Source organism: Mytilus edulis, chromosome 6, assembly GCF_963676685.1.
Source record: "Mytilus edulis chromosome 6, xbMytEdul2.2, whole genome shotgun sequence".
Lineage (NCBI taxonomy): Eukaryota > Metazoa > Mollusca > Bivalvia > Mytilida > Mytilidae > Mytilus > Mytilus edulis.
This window is the reverse complement of record NC_092349.1, coordinates 62,124,327-62,134,067: the sequence shown is the minus strand read 5'-3', so window position 1 is coordinate 62,134,067 and position 9,741 is coordinate 62,124,327. Positions and strand designations below refer to the sequence as shown.

Genomic DNA, 9,741 nt, shown 5'->3' with positions numbered 1-9,741 from the left:
CAAATGTGTATTGATATCATGGTTTGTTCTACAAAGAACGATGAAATGTCTTGTCATTCTAAATCAAATTAAAACTCGACAGCGGACTATTTTTATGTGCATTTAGAACTTTGTTGACAGATTGCGATTCGTGCTCGCGTCGTCTGTCAAAGATAAATTTTTCATACTAGAAGTGCTCAAGGAGATTGAAAATTATTCACAGGAAAACCAGTTTGTTTTGAGGCAAACAAAATCAACATTCAATTAAATAAAAAAGAGAGTTAAGGAATTTACGTGGTAAGAACAAGCGAAAAAAGGATCTGAAAAAGCATTTATGAGGGGGAGGACAGGGGGTAGTCCAAATAATTATGACGTCTTGAAAGGCTATTATAATTTTTTTCTTTGACGCCTTACATCGTCGATGTAATTATTTGGACTAGACAGGGGGGTACTCCTTTTCCTTCTCTCACCCATTTTCTCCTTTCTCCTACCCCTCTTCTCCTTATTTTTTTTTTTTTTTAATTTACCGGAAAAAAAAAGATATTTTATTTCTTCATATTTTATTTTTTTCTCCAACTTCTCCTTTTTCCCAACCTTCCTCTCTTTTCACCTACCCCCTTTCTCCCACCCCTTTCTCCTACCTCCTTTCTCCCTGTCTCCCTTATCCCTGTCCTCCCCCTCATTTATATCTGATACTGATCATAACTCATGAATAAAAATGGTATCTGGTCGCAGTTGGGCTGCTGTGTCAGGATTTGACTGTCAAAGTGATACAAAACTCTAGAATTCTTCTTTTCCGTCTGGCAAGGCCAAGGCTTCATAATTAGTTGGAATAGTGTAACAGTAAATTTGGTCCGGTTGTAAAATTTGTTCTCCAGACTTTTTTTCCTAGTTAATTAAGTCCATGTCCATGATTTTACTAGGAATTAAAGTCCCAGGACAAATGTTTCTAGGAAAATCAGTCCATAGCTAGTAATTTATGTTTGTAACTTGTTTTCCTAGGAAAATATGTCACAAGACTTGTTTTTCTAATAGTTTTTTTGTATCATAAAATATATTTAAAATAGAAGATTTTTTTTTTATAGATAATTTAACGATTGGAAAATAGAAGAATTTTTTTTCCAATAAAAATGAAGAATATTTCCTTAATAACCTAATTATTAAAAACATAAATATTCAGTTTCCTTTGCTTATAACATTTTTTATAATAAAAGACATGGACATTTTTAGTCCAAATAATTATGACGTCTTGATAGGCTATTATATTTTTTATCTTTGACGCCTTACTTCGTCAAATTATGACGTCTTGTAAGTTGAACGGCTTTTATATTTTTTTTCTTTGACGCCTTACTTAGTTCGTCGAAGTAAGGCTTCAAAGAAAAAAAATATAATAGCCTTTCAAGCTGTCATAATTATTTGGACTAGGACATTTTTACCTAGGAATTCAATACTAATGACATGGACATGATTTTCTAGGAAAATATGACATGGACATGATTTCCTAGGAAAATTAGTCTGGAGACAAATTTTATTTACAGCTAATTTCCTATAAATGCATGTAATGCAAAACTTTGGTTGGCTTGCCTTCTTTGTTTGTATAATTGTTTATACAAGCTTTGCTAATATGATTGACATGATGGTCATCTTTATATAATATATATAGGCATAGTTTAACCTGTATATTTAATATTTGAATTTAATTGGATATTATCCTAATGAGTGTACAATTTAAATACAAAGCAAGCAAGCTAACTTAAGTCTTGCTCTACATGCTTTAGGAAATTAGCTGTAACAGATTGATACACAACTCTTTCGTTTTGTCTATAACAATGTTAAAACATATTACATTCATATTCACTTTTAAAAATTAAAGGCATAGACATTTAAACCTAGGACTTCTAATGACATGGACATGACTTTGTGGGAAAATTAAAAGTCTGGGGACATAAATTTTATCAAAAATTTAACTATATGTGACTCTTAAACATTACTAAAACATAAGATTTAAATTTGCAAATGCAAGTAATTGAATCTTTTATAGGATTTTATAGGACATGATTACCTAGGAAAATTTGTCTGGGGACATATATAACTAATATCGGACTAAATATATACTAGTAAATTCTGTAACCATGGACTTTTTATACTATATAGTAATATTTGTCCGCCCTGACATATTTTACCAGGACAAATTTATCACTCACACTTGTACTTGTTCGCCCTGGATCAATTTGCTCTGATTTTTTTTTGTACTCCAGTTGCATAATGTTAATTATTTGAACATTACATGTTAAAGTTTGTTGAAAAATTTGCTGAATTTTTGTATTGCCACAACCAATTTGTTATTTCCCCTATTTGCTTAGTCACTGTCATGATAGTAGAACACTGGAGTACAATGTATTAATTTATATTCATTGCTTTTTTTTAACAAAATATAACTTGTATTAAATTCCTGTTTTCGTGATTTACAGTTCATACATCCATGACATCATTGTTTTTATTAATTCCAAGCTGACTACTAGCTTATAAATCAAAACAAAAAGGTTTTTTAATTATTATTGATCCATCAAAAGACAATTATCACAAAAATCAGTGACAATAATTTACATTTGTTTAAATAAACCAATTTTTCAAGACGTTTCGGCCGAAACGTCTTGAAAAATTGATTTATTTAAACAATTATATAAAGTATGTTCCCTATTGGAATTTTGAAAACAAGGAATAATTTACATGTTATTGAACAATTAACTTTCCTAAAAACTTTTAAATATTTATGTTTTTTTTATAAATTTTAAGCTATACAATTCTTACTTGCATCTCTGAAATGTGCTTCTATGTGGTTTTGTTAGCAATTTCTGTACAGGTCTGCTAAAGGCTCAAATTGACATTTCACCCAATTTCACCATTTTCCCTCCAAAATTTGGGTTTTAAGGCAAAAATTTTATTTTTCCTTATTGGTGACCCTTGTATTTGCCAGGGACGCATACATGTATATATAAGTCCTTGTATTTGCTTAATATTTGAAGCTGTATTTCAGCTTTGTACATTACATGCAGATTTGGACCAGGTCACACCTGAGGTGTCACAGACAGTTTTTATTTGATATCCCATAAAAATATGTCAGCACCTCTATTTTCCCTATCATTTCATTGAAAATGGTCCCTTTAACATGCTTGTACCTATTTAAAGTAAAATTTTGAGCTTAAATGGTCTGGAACCCCTATTTTTTTTCGACAAATTTGAGGTACTCTTTGTAAAGATTAAAATAATACGGCATTCTGATAGAGACTTTGAATAAGTCTGAGCCATCTTAACTGTGTAAAATCAAAAGTAGCAGCACGAAATAAAGTTAAAATGAATATGAGTCCCCTGTATTATATTTTAAACTCCGTTTTTTTGATGATCAAGTAATTCCTAAATGAATACTGGAAAATAGCTGTAAAATGCTCTCCGAACATAAAATTTGCATCAAATAATAAAAAAGCTTCATTTTAATCAACATAGAAATATGTTTCGAATTTGATGATTTATTGGGTATATATGATATTGCCTTCACTCAGTTATAAACTAGAAAAAAGTAATGTTTAGCTCACCTAGCCCAAAGGGCCTACTGAGCTTTTCCCATCACTTTGCTTCCGGCGTTGTTACCTTTACAAAAATCTTCTAGAACTCTGAAACTACTGGGCCAAATTAAACCAAACTTGGCCACAATCATCATTGTGGTATCTTGTTAAAAAAATATGTCAGATGACCCGGCCAACCAGCCAAGATGGCCGCCATGGCTAAAAATAGAACATAGGGGTAAAATACAGTTTTTGGCTTATAACTCAAAAACCAAAGCATTTAGAGCATATATCTGACAAGGGTATAATTGGTATAATTGTTTAACAGGTGAAGATCTATCTGACCTGAAATTTTCAGATGAATCAGACAACCCATTGTTGGGTTGCTGCCCCTGATTTAGTAATTTTAAGGAAATTTTGCTGTTTTTGGTTTTTATCTTTAATATTATTATAGATAGAGATAAACTGTAAACAGCAATAATGTTTAGCAAAGAAAGATTTACAAATAAGTCAACATGACCGAAATGGTCAACAAGGTCAATTAATCCCCTATGGAGTTATTGTCCTTTATAGTCATTTTTTAACAATTTTCATAAAATTTGTAAATTTTTACTAACATTTTCCACTAAAAATACTGGGTCAAGTTCATTATATATAGAGATAATTTTAAGCAGCAAGAATGTTCAGTAAAGTAAGATGTACAAACACATCACCATCACCAAAACACAATTTTGTCATGAATCCATCTGCTTCCTTTGTTTAATATTCACATACATGTAGACCAAGGTGAGCGACACAGGTTCTTTAGAGCCTCTAGTTTAAAGTCTAGAATACCTTTTTATACAACCATAAAATTTTTGCAATCATATAATTATATTGGTATCACATTGCTTTGTGGTCAGCTGAGCATCGTTCGAAGACGGATGGTTTCCAGATAATAAATTTAGTATAAGTTAATCATGTTAATAGAAATGAATAGAATTTTAACACAATGTTTAAAACAACAAAAGGAAGCTTGGGATTGATATTGGGGGTTATGGTCCCTAAGGTTTAGGATAAGGGGACCAAAACAAGCATTTATCTAGTTTCAGGACAATAAGTTGTGTATAAGTATTTCAATTCCTCTGAAATTGTACCACAATGTTAAATATTATAAGAAGAAGGTTGGAATTTATTTTTAGGGTTATGGGGCAAACAGTCAAGAATGATGGGCCAAACACAAGCATTTTTGTAGTTTTAAGTTAATGACTTGTGTAAAAGTGTATGATCTTTCTAAAATTATACCCCAATGCTCTATACTACTATGGGATGGTTAGGATTGGCTAAGGATATAGATAAAACCATTTATGAATAAGGGGCAAAAAAGATGAAAAACAATTATTTTTCTGGTTAAAGGATAGTCAAGACAATTTGAAAGCTGTGTAAGGGAGGTAATCCAAAAGTTATATTTGAATTATTTCACACAACTTTCAAGGTGGTACCTAACACTACAGGGAGCTAACTCTGTAAAGTCAGCTAAACGTTTTAATTACGTTGTGTTGTTAAAGGGATATTAAGCTTTTCAATGATCAAAATGAGTGTTTGTCAAACTGCTATATAACCAGTGTAATTTTTCTGATAAAACGGTTGGTTCAAAAAAATTTAAATTTTTATATTTTTGTCAAAGAGTCAAAGTAAATACTTTGTCAAAATTTTAAGAAAATTAAACGAGCCAAATTAATTTTAGTTTAAGTGTTGGGTACCACCTTAAAGATGTACGTGATTTTGAAATTTACCAACATTTTGTTTATATAGATTAGACCGTTGGTTTTCCTGTTTGAATGGTTTTACACTAGTAATTTTGGGGCCCTTTATAGCTTGTTGTTCGGTGTGAGCCAAGGCTCCTTGTTGAAGGCCGTACTTTAACCTATAATGGTTTAATTTTTAAATTGTTATTTGGATGGAGAGTTGTCTCATTGGCACTCACACCACATCTTCCTATATCTATATATATATAACTTCAGTATTAATAAAATCCATTGGAAATTTGCCAATAACTTAAGTTTAATTAAAAAAAATGCCAATAGTTTTAGCATAAGTAAATATAAATCTTTGAAGTTTGAAACCACAAAAAGGAAGGTTTGGATTGATTTGGGGGTTAATTTATGGTCCCTTTGGTGTAGGAAAAAGGGGTATAAAAGGGGCCCAAATAATCAATTTTCTATTGTCCAGACAATAATTTGTAGAACAGTTTATAGAATTGCCTAAAGTTTCCACACCACAAAACTCCAAAGGATAGTAAGGGTTGGAATATTGGAGTTATGACTCAATCTGTTTATGAATTAGGAGCAACAAAAGGGGAAAAAACAAGGGTTTCCTGGTTAATGGACAATTACTTTAGATTTGTTTCTTTTTGTTGGTGCCTTTTTTTGCTAGTTCTTTTATGAATTTTTATGCTCTACCTAAATTATCAAGTGGGTGAAATAAAAGGAAGTCAATAGGTATAATTTGTATTGCCTGATATAAATATTTTTTCAATATATTACAAAATACAATATATCATAAATAATTAAATACACAAATGAAAATACATAAACATAGATATATAACCAAATTTTTTGGCAAACATCCGCCACTATGAATTTATAAACGGAAAAAAAAAATTTAACAAGGGAGGGAGGGTGGGTAATTTCAACGTAATATCAAATTCAAAAATGTAAAGAAAACACTTTGCAATAGTATAAATAAACAATTAACAACAAAGGAAAAGTTTATATCCAATAAAAAGAGCGAAATAATATAGTGAGTAAATTTAATGCAAGAGTTTATACTAATGAAAATCTAGTTTGAACCAGTGTGATTACTGAGGTGTAAAATATAAATTTCACTGTTTTGCTAATTAAATAATTTAAATCTTAAATTAAACCAATTATCAAGTGGGTGAAATAAAAGGAAGTCAATAGGTATAATTTGTATTGCCTGATATAAATATTTTTTCAATATATTACAAAATACAATATATCATAAATAATTAAATACACAAATGAAAATACATAAACATAGACATATAACCAAATTTTTTGGCAAACATCCGCCAAGCCTGCAAGGCCGCCAAAAAAAATTAAAGATAAAATAATAACTATCAAAACAGTTATAATGATGATAAAAACCAGACATACTATCATCACTCTTTTTCTCACTTCAAATAAGCTCCATCCTTTCAAAATGTGTATAGATAATGAAAGGACAAAACAGCAAACCAACTCAAAATATATGTAGATCTTGAGTAGTTAGAGGAAAACCAGCATCATATTCAGGATGCAAGTTCTCTGAAAAGAGAAAAAAGAATAATTACAGTAAACAATATACATGTATGAAGTAAATAAAAAACACAATTGTAACACATTACAACTTATATACTCTGATGCTTAATAATATTGATTATCTTTTTTCTGAAAAGTTCTGTACCAGCAAAATTTAAATGAAGCCCATCTCTCGGAGCAAATAAGGAAGCATCTGGAATATTGTCGAGTAAGAAACTCCTATACAAATTACAATATAATAAATTATTTCTTTTACACAATCTTTTTAACTCAGTATTAACTTTATTAACTTTAGCTCCAGTTTTCATGTGATCAACTGGTCTAGGAAGAATAGAAGTAAAGATCAACTTAGCAAATGTCATCTTTTTTAACTTGTGAATTAAATCTCCGAAATATGATATAATAGTATCTACGGATTGAGACGAAGAAATATTATTAGTACCAACATGAACTATAACGAAATCTAATGAAATTAAATCTACTTTCCCAGATGAAATTAACTCAGTAAGACGACCAATAGTGGCACCAGGAAAGGCCTGAGTTGTACACCCATCTATTCCACTAACATATTTAGGTATAGACGCTGACACAATGGTCGCCCTTTTTTCAAAGAAATTCCCTGTAAAAATTTATAATAAAACATCTGAAATATGTGCCGACGGTCATCTTTTCTGCTACTGAAATCTTATCATCTAATGAAAATTTTAAATATCTTTTATAAGCATCGCTTTTCCAATCTCCGTACAATTGAATTAATTCAGTAGGTACTTCGGCTGCAAAAGCCCAGCTAGCCCCCCCTCGCCTAAAACTATGTGTAGAATATGAACAAGCATCTAAACCAATCTCAGTAATTAACTGTCTCAATATTGTCTGAAATTGTCTATACGTGACAGGTACACATAATTTCAACGTAATATCAAATTCAAAAATGTAAAGAAAACACTTTGCAATAGTATAAATAAACAATTAACAACAAAGGAAAAGTTTATATCCAATAAAAAGAGCGAAATAATATAGTGAGTAAATTTAATGCAAGAGTTTATACTAATGAAAATCTAGTTTGAACCAGTGTGATTACTGAGGTGTAAAATATAAATTTCACTGTTTTGCTAATTAAATAATTTAAATCTTAAATTAAACCCAATAGTAGAGAAGCATTATGTTTTCTAGTCTGTGCGTCCTTTCGTCTGTTTGTTTGTCTGTCCATCCATTCTTCCCACTTCAGGTTAATGTTTTTGGTCAAGATAGTTTTTGATGAAGCTGAAGTCCAATCAACTTGAAACTTAGTACAAATGTTCCTTATGATTTGATCTTTCTTATTTTAAAACCAAATTAAAGACTTTTGACCCCATTTTTATGGTTCACTGAACATAGAAATTAAAAGTGTTCCCTCAGTTTCAGGTTAAATTTTTTTTAGTCAAGGTAGTTTTTGATGAAGTTAAAGTCCAATCAATTTGAAACTTAGTACACATTTATCATTAAAAAAGCTGATTGTGTTGTTTCATATTGATTAAAATTTATTTACCTAATTTATAATTTCAGCTTTTCCATGCATTGTAAGATTTCTAGAATATAGAACATGTAGTTCCTGATAAAAAAAAAACACCAAAAGATTGCTACGATAAAACTGTTGAGTAACTATTTGTAATACAGAATGCATCAAGATGGTGGTATGCTACATATATTATAGGCACTGGCTACGGTTACATGGAAATGTAACAATAATAAAAATATTATTGTTACATTGGAGACTAAATGCCGGAATGCATGGTTGGATGAGGACCTGATTAATTACGAATGTAACAATAACTATTGAGGCTACGGTTACATAGCGTTATTGTTACATGAAAAACAGCAATGTACGATGGGGACTTGTAATATGTACTAAATAATAAAAGTTTAAGACATTTATTTTATATTTACAAATTCAAATTCAAATTCAAATTCAAATTCAAATATTTATTGCCATGTAAACTTTAAACATTAAGTTTGTGACATACAAAATAATAAACAATATAACTATATTTCGCATATATATATATACACAATCATTCATTTACAGTAAATATTCCAGTGTCCCCTGTCCTCAGTTCTAATGACCTTTTGATGTAGGACCCCAATTTATTTACTTGTGATGGTGTTGATGGATTGAGTATAAAAATCAACTTTTCTTCATCAGATAAATCTTTAACAGAAAAATTAAAATCCAAATTGTTAAAAAAGTTATTTCTTAGTTCCATATTTAATTTACAATCTAATATAAAATGTTTTTCGTTTTCTAATGTTTTACATTTAAGGCATAATCTCGGCTCTCTAGGAATATTAGTATGTCTGCCTTTTTCTATATTTAAATTATGGTCACTAATTCTTAGTTTTGTTATTAATTTTCTATATGTAAAGTTTGATGTTCTTAAATAGTCTTCAAAACGTAAATTTTGTTTAAGATTCTTATATAAATAAAGTTTACTTTTTTCATCAATGTTTTGCATCTTATCATGTATCAAATTTTCAAAGTAGTTTTTAGAGCTTGTTTTTATATAAACTTTAAATGAATTATTTATTTTTTTGTCTGAACTAGTATTTTGTTGAATTTGTGCTATATCTAAATTAAGTTCACTTAAAATATTTTTTACATAATACATACAATGTCTTCATTTTTTTTAATTTACAATGACAGTTTATAAATATCCAGTAAGTGGTTTTTGGAGCATGTTTAAGTCAGACACATCATTTTGACGAATCCACTCCAAGCAGCCATCACACACCAGTAATAAGGGGGCAGGACCTTTTTCGGGATGCGGGATCGGGTGTTTTTTTAAGCTCGGGATATCGAGATTGATCTTTCGGGATGTCGGGATTTTTTTTTTTTTTAATTCGGGACCTCGGGACTTCATGTT

At 30.0% G+C, this 9,741-nt stretch overlaps 1 protein-coding gene and 1 long non-coding RNA gene across 2 annotated transcripts in view; both read left to right on the top strand.

The window, feature by feature from the left end:
- Positions 1-9,741, top strand: part of LOC139528045 (cyanophycinase-like) — a 75,296-nt gene that overhangs the window by 36,276 nt on the left and 29,279 nt on the right. The window lies entirely within an intron of this gene.
- Positions 178-8,482, top strand: LOC139526169 (uncharacterized). The gene is made up of 2 exons (XR_011665156.1): positions 178-276; positions 8,387-8,482. It is a non-coding gene; the product is annotated as an uncharacterized lncRNA (long non-coding RNA).